General features: G+C 37.1%; 1 long non-coding RNA gene across 1 annotated transcript; it reads left to right on the forward strand.

The window, feature by feature from the left end:
- The first annotated feature begins 10,796 nt into the window (after nucleotides 1-10,796).
- Nucleotides 10,797-12,073, forward strand: LOC134853825 (uncharacterized). Its single transcript, XR_010164372.1, has 3 exons — nucleotides 10,797-10,866; nucleotides 11,333-11,473; nucleotides 11,981-12,073. It is a non-coding gene; the product is annotated as an uncharacterized LOC134853825 (long non-coding RNA).
- The last annotated feature ends 494 nt before the right edge of the window (nucleotides 12,074-12,567 follow it).

Below are 12,567 nucleotides of genomic sequence, written 5' to 3' on the forward strand. Positions count from 1 at the left end.
TAATTGGGAATAAAAAGTTTTGCTGCCAAAATAGGACAAAATATAATATGATTTTACGAGCAATTTTTTGGTTAAGCGGAGCAAAGTTGATCAAAATACTTATTTTTTGAAACAAATTAAAAATCATTTGTAAAAAAAGTCACCTATTCAAAAAAGTTTCATTAGTCAAACTTCAAGGTTTTTGCGATAAGCAAGGCGTTGCAACCAAGTAATAGACTTTTTCCCCGTAAACAACTTTAATCACAAGGTTTCGCAGATTTTTCATCTTATTTCCTAATAAACGCAAAGTCAATCAACCAAACACCCAGCGGATGTGGCGAAGAAGTAACCTGCTTTAGATGACACAAAACTGCGGATAGAATCCAGTTGCTACCTCAATTGTTTTCAAACTGGAAATTTTTTGCTTTTCGAGATTTCGTCCTACTGTTTATTTTTGTAGGCTTAGTGGCGTAGCACAGAATATTTTTGAAGGCGCAGCTTTGATTCTTTTTTAAACCTCATTGAAGCATGTAGTTAGTTCTTAGCGGAACTTAAGTTTTACTCTGCTCCATTCAATAATGTGCACTAATCGCGATTAGCAAGCGTTATTAATTCGGAACATAGTTTTAATCTTGTATAGAGATTGTCCCTCAAATCATTTTAAACAATTTGTAAACAATTTGTCAATGAACCTTTTTCCAATATGCACTTTCGTAATTGGGCGGATATTTTTGCGCATGTTTGCTATTCAAATTTCCGTTCTTATCAATATTTGTTTTTACGTTGGTTTTAAATTTACCAACTCTGGTTCGGTAAAAATTCTTTTGGTTTTTTGTTGAGTCGGCTTAAACATTTTTTCGGTTTATACTTAATCGGCTTAAGGAAACCTTAGTGCTTTGCTGGATGAGCAAGACAGGTTTCCTATGCGTATGAGTTTTTTTAGGAAAAAACATTTTTTTGAAATTTTTCAGTTTTTTTAATGAATTTTTTTGTGGTTCAACGGGTTTTTGCTCAAAAATTGTTGGTTTTATAATCCCTTTTGTTTTCAACTGTTTAGCATTCATTGTCCAATTTTTTAAAAATTTTTGCTGATTGCATCACTTTTTTTAAATTCCCAGTTATCTAATTGAATTTTTCAAAAACTTTTGTTAGCTTTTGCTCAGCTATTCATCGAACTCATAAGTAAATAACTCAAATTTTTACAATACATTTAATTTCAGGTTTTTGTGATTACTTTTTTTTGTTCATTCTTCAGTTTGTTTTCTGTAACTTTGCTAATTGTCAGTTTTCTTTTAAAATTCCCAATTCTGTGAACACTTTCCATAATTGTTTTCTAGAAAGTTTTTATTGTGGTCTCGGGTGAATTCTTTGTTTGGTAAATACGTCAAATTTTAGTGGACCGTTATTTGTAAGTTTTTTGTCGTTTTTTTCTCGTCAATCATCCATATTAATCTTTTGTCAACTTTCCTAGTTGCATCAATTATCTTTAAAGTTCATCAATTTTGTAAATAAGATTTCCCTAAACTAGTTTTTGGATAGCTTTTGTTTACTTCTGCGCGATTTTTTTTTCACTATTCATTAGCCAAATAACTCAAATTCTATCAGATTGTTTCTATCTTGAAAAATAAATATTTTTTTTCTTTCAGATTGCACTTTTGTCGGGTCATGTTCGTTTAAAAACATACGCATTTTGTGTCATTGTTAAAAACTCTCCTACCTAAAAATCTTTCGACAAATGCAAGTCAAAATCCTGCACAAACTATATATCGAAAGAAATAAATTGTTATCATTAACATTTTTTTATGGCAGACTAAAATATTGCGTCAGTGCGATCAAAACCATTGAAAAATCATCAATAGTTTTTTCAAATGTTCGAGTTTTTTCCCGGAAGCATTGCACAAAAAAACGAAGTATCATGGAGCGTTAATTTCCCATTTAAACTTGACTTGAGCTCTTCTAAGATTTATTTCGTTGATTATTGCTTTTTCTTACGGCTATGTAACAAATTTAATAAAAAAGTTTAAAAATTACTTTTTTTGAGTAAAAATGTCATCTCTTGATTCTGTTCAACACTTCCCAGAAGACCAACTCAGGGCTGCAATTTCAACAGTCGAACGTATCATTTTTCCCACTGCATGTTCAATCGCAATGTTATGCAACGTGTTAATTATTTTAACGGTTATATGGACCAAAGTAAACAGGACTTCGAGGTTGTTCATGATTCTTGTCGCTGCTTCCGACGTTCTTCAAGCAGTAGCTCTGGCGGGGTGCGTATGAAAAAAAAACTTTTTATTTTCAACAGTTTTTGGAGTTCACTCAACTTGAATTCTGCAAAAATTTTCTAATTAATTTCTTGGATTGGAACTGTGCGGTCGAATTTTGAAAAAAAAAAATCAACTATTACGAGGCCAAACTGTGCATTGGATAGGCGCACAATTTTGTGTCTGTATGTTCCTGGATTCCAGAGACAAGTATTTAAAGCAAAATGTAAGTGGATTCCACTTACAAGATTTACGTGGATTCCGCGTACATATACTTGTAACGTAAATTTTGTCAGCACATTTAATTTGTTGCGGATTCCGCAACAAGCAAATATAGCTAGTTGTTCTGGATTCCGCAACTGTAAGTGGATTCCGCAAAATGTAAGTGGAATCCGCAAATGTAGGTCGAATCCGCAAAATTTGTAAGCGGAATCCGCAAACTGTAAAGGAATTCAGAAATTTGTTTATTACTGAACTTGCATATGCACTTGTCAGCACATTTAATTTGTTGCGCATTCCGCAACAAGCAAATATAGCTAGTTGTTCTGGATTCCGCAACTGTAAGTGGATTCCGCAAAATGTAAGTGGAATCCGCAAATGTAGGTGGAATCCGCAAAATTTGTAAGCGGAATCCGCAAGCTGTAAAGGAATTCAGAAATTTGTTTATTACTGAGCTTGCATATGCACTTGCGGAATTTAAAAGCAAGAACTTAACCATTGTCAGCGGAATCCACGTACAAATCTTAAGACATTGGTCAACTAAATCGATGGATGTCACACTTTAGTATTTGCGAGCAGTTTTTGGGATCATAGTTTTGGAAACACAACACGGAATAAATTCAGTGGGTTAATTCGGTGATTGGGTTAATTCAGTTTTGGGTTGACATATCGCCGAATTAGGTCAATTTTTGGGATTCAGTAATTAAGATTTAGAGGTTTATTAAACTACGTTTTGCTTTCGCATTTTGAAAATATTTTAAAATGGCTAAATTAAAACTTTTATTTTTTTGAATGGCTTGAAATGAACTGATGAATAAAATTACAGGAATTGAGATTGATGACAGGAATTGAGATCGAAGTTAACCTTTGTAGGAAGTAAGATTGAAGCTGGGTATATTTGACGGGAATTGAGATGAGATCGAAGTTGCGTATGTTTGTCAGAAATTGAGGTCAAAGTTGGGTGTTTGACAGGAATTGAAATTCAGGCATTCCAACTGGTAGCTGATCAACGTAGTAATTAAATGATATAGTTTTAAAAGCTACTACACACACATATATAAACAGAATCCGCAAAAAAAAATGCGGATTCCGCTTACAGTTTGCGGATTCCACTTACAGTTGCGGATTCCGCAACAGCTCAATTCAACTATACACATGTATCGTTATTTGTGTGTGGATTCCACAAACTGTTCTGGATTCCGCAAATATGATTGCGGATTCTGCAAATTTGCCTATTTTTGGAGCAATTTTGAACGGTACAGTGTTTTAGGTATTTGTTTGTGGAATCCAAAACAGCAAAGAAGATCAAAGAAAAGTAGCTAATGTTGCGGATTCCGCGACGAATCTGATTTGGGCCTGTTGCGGAATCCGCATACAATGCACAGAATGCACAGTTTCTCGTAATGCCAAATAAAAATTGTGGTCTTCAAATTTGTTCCCCTAAAATGAAGTATTTAGAAAACGCAAGCAGTTTCGGGCTTCATACAATTGAACTTTGTTCACAGGAATGCAAAAAGTGGTCCTATCTCGAACTTAAATCATCAAGGTTATTAAAAATATAACTTTGTTTTTCTAATCATTTGGCATTGAATACTCTATCAAGAAATGACATAAATATATTTTAAGTGACTCAAGGTAAGTTATAGGTATTGTAATTTTTTAACTCAAGTCCAGAACAAAATAACGTTAGGGTATCACCGTGGTAAAAAATTAAGGTACTTAAGATAGGCTAGATAAACTTTGGAAATTTTGGAAAAAGTAGCTGCAAGCAGTACTTTTGAAACAAGACACATATGAACACTGCTGATTTTATTTGAAGCAATAAAGCGTTGTAGAGTCATTTGTTTAGAAAAATATTGTCGAATTGTAATCAATTTTAAAAAGCAATAACTAAAAAGCAACAATTGAAAATCACTAACTAAAAGGAACAGCTACAAAATAACAACTAAGAAAGCAACAACTGAAAAGCAACAATTGAAAATCACTAACTAAAAGGAACAACTACAAGTTAACAACTAAGAAAGCAACAACAAAGTTTTCTAAATTTTTTTTAGTGTAATCAATTTTAAAAAGCAACAACGTAAAAGCTAAACGATCAAAATTTGGTTAATTTTGAATGGTTTATCAATTTTTGGTACCTCTTTCAATCGTTTAAACCCTCATGATTTTACAAAAAGTGAACACAAATGAAATATTTTTTAATTTGAACTCAAAACAACAACAATTTTTGAAATATATAAAAAATCCCGTCAAAAATTTCCAGTTAGAAAAACAAGAAATTTGTCTGGAGATCAAAAACCGCCGCGAACACAAATATTCCGTCATTTTCTTCGAACATAGTCGGAACAAAACTCGTATGTCAAGGTACGTTCAAAAATGTAGTTTTTTTGCAATCTGATGTATTGATTTTTCATGGTTCCAATTTAAAAGATTGTGATACACTTGTGAACAGAATTAATTGCAACATTTTGCTGAAAATCGAAATAATGTTGTCCAAATTGGACATTGAAATCATGCAACTGAGAGAATAAAAACTTGAAATTGCGCTTAATTTTGACCTTTAGTGTACAAACTTATCACGAAATTTGCCAACATTTTTGAAGCTAGAAAATATTTTTTTTTGGAGTAATTTTCACTTTAAAATTGATAAATTTACCGTACACGCTGGATTTAAATGAATTGAGAAATAGAAACTCTGATGGATAAAAAGTCTTTTAGTCTTTCATTAGCGCGAAATCCTGAAACAAGTCAACAATGAGATGGTAAGAAATATATGCACAACATACGTTAATGTATATTTTCTACTCTTCATGTTATTTTCCACTTCTGTAGATGATTGCTTGCGTTGTTCTGAATAATGTTTTGAAAATTTTTTGTGCGTTTTTAAATTTATTAGCAGCAAAGTGAATATACATTTTTTGCGTTTGTACACATACCCCCATTTTATCTGTGATTTAACTTTTTTGAAAAACCTCACCTATTTATCTATTGATTTTTTTGCGGGAGCTTTGTTTTTGTTCCTTTTTTTTAAATTGAAGTGACTAAAATTTATGTTATGAGATCAGTTCACTTTCTTTCAATTGAAAACAACAATTGAAATCGAATAAAACAAATTCACATTTTGCAACTAGTTAGAACGTTATTTGGGTCATTTGCCATGCCACAAACAAGTTTTAAACTTTTTCTGGGCTGCTTTGTTTTCAGCTCACCCAGACAAGCGAATCATTTTTATGCTGCAACGAGTGGTTCAAACAAGTTAAACATAACCCGGGTCGAGGTCCCAGACGCATGTCCAGACTTTCGCGACAAAATTTTGGCATGTCCAGACTTTTAATACCAATATTAGGCATTTCCAGACTTTGGCGATCAAAATCTGGCCTTTCCAGACTTCCGCGACCATGATGATCCGTCGCGACTTACGCGATCGAAGCGGAGGTGGTGCGACCGAAACATCGCAACTCATATTTGGTATGTCCAGACTCACGGCGCGACTTTCCAGACCGAGGCGGAGACATCGCAACTTTTCAAACCAAGGCGGAGACGGCGCGACTTCCCAGACCAAGGCGGTGACGGCGCGACTTTTCAGACCAAGGCGGAGACGGCGCGACTAAGAAACAATTCTTCGCGACCGTAGTGGATGTCGACTTTAGCAATCAGAGTGGAGACGGCCTAGACCAAGGCGCATACGGCGAGATTTTATAGACTAAGGCCGAAACGGCGCGACTTTCCAGACCGACGCGGAGATGGCCCGACCAAAAATCAATTCCTCGCGACCAAGGCGGAGACAGCGCAACTTTTCAGACCAAGACGGAGACGACGCGACTATTCAGACTGAGGCGGAGACGGCGCGACCAAGATTATAATCCTCGCAACTGAGGTGGATAAGGTGCGACTTTCCAGACCAGGGTAGAGACGGCATGATTTTCAGACCAAGGCGGATTCGGCGCAATTTTCCAGACCAAGGCGGAGACAGCGCGACCAAGAAACAAATTCTTCGCAATCGCAGCGGATGCGGCGGGGCTTTCGCAATTAGAGTGGAGACGGCGCAATTTTCCAGACAAGGATGGCGACGGCGCGACCAAGAAACACTTCCTGGAGACCGAGAGGGACACGGCGCGATTTTTCAGGCCAGGTTGTAGACGGCACGGTTTTCCAAGCCATAGCGGAGACGGCGCCACTTTTCGGACCGAGGCGGAGACGGCGCGACCAAGAATTAGTTCCTCGCGACCGAGATGGATACGGCGGGGATTTCCATTTCAGATTGGAGACAGAGTGGTTTTCCTGAGTCATTTTTTGATCATGAAATTGAATTTCATCTTGAATGTTATTCTTACATCTTGAATGTTTTGTTTTGAAGCGCTCGCAATTCGCAGATTTTCAAAAAAAACCTGGTAAAATTTTCAAGTTTGAGTCTGGAAAGTCAGGGCATAAAGTTTGGAAAGTCTGGACATGAGTCGCGCCAAGAGTCGCGCCGCATCCGGATTCATACCCAAATTGCATAATCGCGCCAAAAGTTTGAGTCTGCAAAGTCTGGAAATAAATCTGGACGCGCCGCATCCGGATTTAGACCCAAATGCGGTAGTTGCGCCGACAGATTGAGTCTGCAAAGTCTGGACAAAAGGTCTGGCAGGTCTGGACATGAGTCGAGCCAAGAGTCACGCCGCATCCAGATTTAGACCCAAATTGCATAGTCGCGCCAACAGTTTGAGTCTGCAAAGTCTGGACATAAGGTCTGGCAGGTCTGGACATGAGTCGCGCCAAGGGTTATGCCGCATCCGGATTTAGACCCAAATTGCATAGTCGCGTCAAGAGTTTGAGTCTGCAAAGTCTGGACATAAGGTCTGGAAAGTCTGGACATCAATCGCGCCAAGGGTCGCGCTGCATCCGGATTTAGACCCAAATTGCATAGTCGCGCCGAGAGATTGAGTCTGCAAAGTCTGGAAATAAGTTCTGGAAAGCCTGGACATGAGTCGCGCCAAGCGTCGCGCCGCATCCGGATTTAGACCCAAATTGCATAGTCGCGCCGAGAAATTGAGTCTGCAAAGTCTGGACATAAGGTCTGGCAGGTCTGGACATGAGTCGCGCCAAGGGTCACGCCGCTTCCGGATTTAGACCCAAATTGCATAGTCGCGTCAAGAGTTAGAGTCTGCAAAGTCTGGACATAAGGTCTGGAAAGTCTGGACATCAGTCGCGCCAAGGATCGCGCTGCATCCGGATTTAGACCCAAATTGCATAGTCGCGCCGAGAGATTGAGTCTGCAAAGTCTGGAAATAAGTTCTGGAAAGTCTGGACATGAGTCGCGCCAAGCGTCGCGCCGCATCCGGATTTAGACCCAAATTGCATAGTCGCGCCGAGAGATTGAGTCCGCAAAGTCTGGATATAAGGTCTGAAAGTCTGGACTTGAGTCGCGCCAAGGGTCGCGCCGCATCCGGATTTAGACCCAAATTGCATAGTCGCGCCAAGAGTTTGAGTCTGCAAAGTCTGGACATAAGGTGTGAAAAGTCTGGACATGAGTCGCGCCAAGGGTAGCGCCGCATCCGGGTTCAGAACCAAATTGCATAGTCGTGCCGAGAGTTTGAGTCTGGAAAGTCTGGATATGAGTAGCACCGTGGGCTGCGAAAGTCTGGACATACCAAAGTTTGGTCGCAAAAGCCCGGACATACCAAAATTTGGCCGCGAAAGTCTGAACATGGGTCGCGAAAGTCTGGACATGGGTCACGAAAGTCTGGACACAGACTTTCGCGACCCATGTCCAGACTTTCGCGACCAGAATTTGGTATGTCCCAACTTTCGCGACCCATGTCCAGAATTTCGCGACCAAATTTTGACAAGTCCAGACTTTCACGGCCCACGTCGCGACTCGTGTCCAGACTTTCCAGACTCAAACTCTGGGCGCGACTATGCAATTTGGGTCTAAATCTGGATCGGACTCGACCCTAAAAGTCTGGACATAAGTCTGGGACCTCGACCCGGGAAAGAGCCAATGTTGTTTTCACGCCTTCATTAGTACGTATATCAATATTCGAATCAATCTCACAATCTGAAAAAAACTTCACCTGGAAACTCTGGTGAGGGAAAGAGAAAGGGTCAGTTTTTGAGCTGGAATATTTTGCCGCATTTGTTCCGCAATAACAGAAAACTGGAAGTTTTTGCACTTAAATTGTTTCAATTTAGCCAAAATGGCCGTTTTCAACACCTTTATTTTCAGTACAGATGATCATAGTTGAAATATACATTTGCATGTGAGCTCAGCACATCGATAACTTCGATATTGTTATACAACCCGTCAAAAACAGTTAGCTAAAAACTTAAAAGGTTTACATAAAGAAACCACCCCAAAATGTAATATTGCGTTTTTCTAAGGTACCCTGACGCTGATTTTTACAATTGGTTTTTCATTTTTTTTCCTTTCACAATTTTTTGACAATTGATAATTTTCTTTTTTTTTCAATTTTATTTCAAAATACTCTTTATTTTTTTTTCTGAATAACAATGGTTTTCATTCAATACCTTTTTCTTTTTTGAACTTTTCTAATTAGAGATAAAATTTTGAGCGTTTTTAGAGAGCTATATAATCAAACCCTAAGTCAATTCAGGTGCCATGTATATCAGCCAAAATTACTGAGCTTTGCAAAAAACACTAAAAAACAATTATTTAACAACAATTTAGAAAATCATGCACACTTCAATCCCATTGTCCTAACCTTTGGCTGGCTTACATACTCTGCTCATTTTTGTTTCGCTGATATGTCGGCTTGAAAAAAAAATGTTTGGTCAAAACGTTCCTTAAGTTGCCCTAAAACGTCATTTTTGGACTTTGTTTTTCTTTTCAAAAAATGCCGTTGGCGCTGTTGATAAAATTAGGTTATGTTAGAACTTTTGATAATTTGCGCGAGCTTGAAAAGTAAATTGATAAATTTCTCAGAAGTTATAGAGAAGCCTTTCACGAAATAACATCCTGGATTAACCCCTGAACATTTTACGAAGATCAAATTTATGATATCACTTTTCTCCCCTTTTGCTATAAAGTTTTTTTCATTATTATACTATTACCTATAAAGGTGTTTTTAAATTAATTTATGTTTATTGCAGAATGAATTTTTCAGGGTTCTTCACTTCCGAAAATCTGACGTTGCGTGCAAAATTGTTCTATGGTTTGGTTTAGCTGGGGTTGCCGCTGCTCAAAGTGAGATGTGCATAATGACAGTCGATCGATACCTAACTCTGAAAAAGTTTGTCTGGTACCGTAACAATTTGATGTACAACTTGCGATACCCTGTAATAGGTAAGAAGAACTTCAGTTAATTGTGGTTTCTGCGATACGCAGAGGATCTATGAAATGCCATCAGACCTGTCTAAGCATAGTCAGTTTTTATCATCTTTCCACATTCCAGATTGAGTTACTTTGTGGAGAGACGCTCTTATTTTCAAATCAAGGACCTTTTATTTGAATAGAACTTTCACCCACCAAAAAAATATGGACTACTTAAAATTCTCCTTAAATTGATACTTTTTCTTAAACTATGGACTTAGTGTTTGGGGCCAAAAAAACCGAATCTCGCTGGTCAGCTTCGTTTTCTATCTATGTTTGATTGCTTCTTCTTTGAAAAAAAATCTTCTTCGAAATTTTTTTTTGTCGCAGCACAACTTGAAGAGCCTTGAATATGGTTTCGCCTGGAATTGTTTGTCTGTGGGTTAGATTCATCTTTTTGGGGGTGTATAGTGCAACTTTTTCTTATCATTGTCTTGTGTAATTTTAACCGTGTGTGCTTTAAAAAACAGTATTTGAACATCGTGAATTTTCAATGCAAAAGGGTTTTTGAATGCTCTCTTTAACATTTTTAGTTGTGCAAGTTTCTTCATTTTTCAGCTGCAGAAAGTTAATTGGTGAGTTTTTTGTCTCATCAAAGTTACACTTTCTATAATAATCACGCTAAAATTTTCAAGCGTTCTTTTTTAAGAATCAGTTCTTAACTGTTGGTCCATGAAATGCAAAAACAACCCGGAAAGAGCTGAAAGTAATTGAAACAAAAAAAAAACAGATCCAAACTGGGAGCAACAGAGCTGCTGTAAGCCACAAAACTTAATGCTATTACTTGAAAAAACGTTTTAATCAAATTTTAATTCAAAGTCGTTAAAAACGTAAAATTATCCATTTTGGAACCAGATCCAAACTATAATTTATTATTGGTTATAATTTAGATATTTTATCCCTATAAAATATTAAAGACTAACCAATCACACTCCATCAAACTAACAACCCACTTATTTGTAAGTGCTGAAATTACTTGTAATTTCAGCACCAGAGAGATTTGAATTTAACTTACAACTTAGTTGCTTTCTCCAAGAGACCGACTCGTAACAAAACCAGTATACTCTAGATCGATTGAGACTAAGAGATATAAGAGTAAGATTAAGATCGGTATTATTAGACTAAGAAGTTGCACGAAATTAAGATAGCGTGACGAGCAGACGGTGTACCCTATCTGAAATTACTCTATGAGTTAGACCTAAGAACACAACTCAGTTTGCAAGTTTTGTAAATATATGGAAATGTTATTAACAAATGAAAAAACCAAAACTTTAAATTTTAACTTTGGCCGTTAAAAGGCAGTCGGATCATTCAAGGTTCTGCTTTGATTCGAGAGCTTCTACTAAATCTATTCAAGATTTTTCTTGATGAAAAAACCACTCGAGCACAAATATTTCTTCTTTGAAACTCGGAACACTAATGTATTTAATTGAAAATTATCAAACTAATCTATGAACTTCAAAAAATTCAATCCTAGGCTTTCCGTTCTAGTGACAATCGCAAACTATGGTCTAGCGATAATCCTTTGCTCGTCGATGGTTTTTCGTGCAGCTTACGACAGGAAAAACGATGCATGCGAAGCAAAAGATCAAGAAACTCGGGAAGTTTGGAAACGATTACCAGCGCTGGTTGGAGCGGTTTATTTTGCTGCACTATTGCTTGTTACCACAGTTATCAGTCTCATCATTGTGAAAAATCGCAGGTACTTAGAAATTTTATACATTCGGTTTTTTAAATTTTTTTTTGGTTACTTTTCGGGCCAAAATTCAACAGCAGCTTGTGTATGGAAAACGAACTACTTTTGAGTAGCAGCTCTTTTTGTAGAGAAGAAACACTTCGCCCTGTAACAGATTTGGGAGAAGATTACACCCTCTTTCAGTTATACGACCCCCCCCCCCCCCGAACAATCAAAAAATCCCTTCAGAATTTTTTTTGATCAAGCAACTTTTAAATTTTTTCAAGCGCTTTTACATTCCATACAGCGCGTGCTTGAAAAAACTTTTTTTGTCCAAAAACGTCCAAAATTTGCTCAACGTGAACCTGAGTTACATTTTTCTGACCCAAAGGGTGCTTTGCTATGGCTTCCAACAAAGAATGACTATTTTTAGACTAAAATCAAACTCAAGATGAAAATTATACGTGAGAATCTAGCTAAGTGAAGTTAGCTAGTTGAGTTTCATATGACTATTATTTGTAACTTTTGATTCAGGGCTATGGTCAAATCACTTCTGGATATGAACCACTTGAATGAAATCGAAGCCAAAACTGAGCTCAACTTGACATCTGGCGTTCTGATTTGCAATGTCAGCTTCATCGCTGTTTCCTTCATATCTTATATCATACTGGGTACCAGATTTTTTGCTGGTCTTGGACTGATTTGGGCCGAGGCTTTGGGTAAAAACTGATCAATTATCTGATAGTGAAAACTTCCAATAACTTGAAACCTACGAAAAAGTTGTAATCAAGACCATTTCAAAACAATTTCGAAACCTATTTCAATGATTTTTTTTTGAAAAATTTAAACTTATTGTGCAAAAATTCAAAATATGCTAGCAATTTTAAAATACAAGGATAAATACAAAATTTTGCACACAAGGATAAAAACCAAAGAGGGAAAACCTCTGTCTACTTGGAGGGTCTTTACAAGTTGTGAGACTTATCTTATCAGGCTAGTTTTGAATATCAAGTTACTGAGATGCCCCCAATAAAGAGGGCGGCAGAGAGTTTTCCTTTTTTTGAAGTAGAATATTTTTTCAAACTGTACACTTTTCAACCATAAAGCTTCTTTAACATGTT

This window comes from Symsagittifera roscoffensis, chromosome 9 (genome assembly GCF_963678635.1).
Source record: "Symsagittifera roscoffensis chromosome 9, txSymRosc1.1, whole genome shotgun sequence".
In the NCBI taxonomy this organism is placed as follows: domain Eukaryota; kingdom Metazoa; phylum Xenacoelomorpha; order Acoela; family Convolutidae; genus Symsagittifera; species Symsagittifera roscoffensis.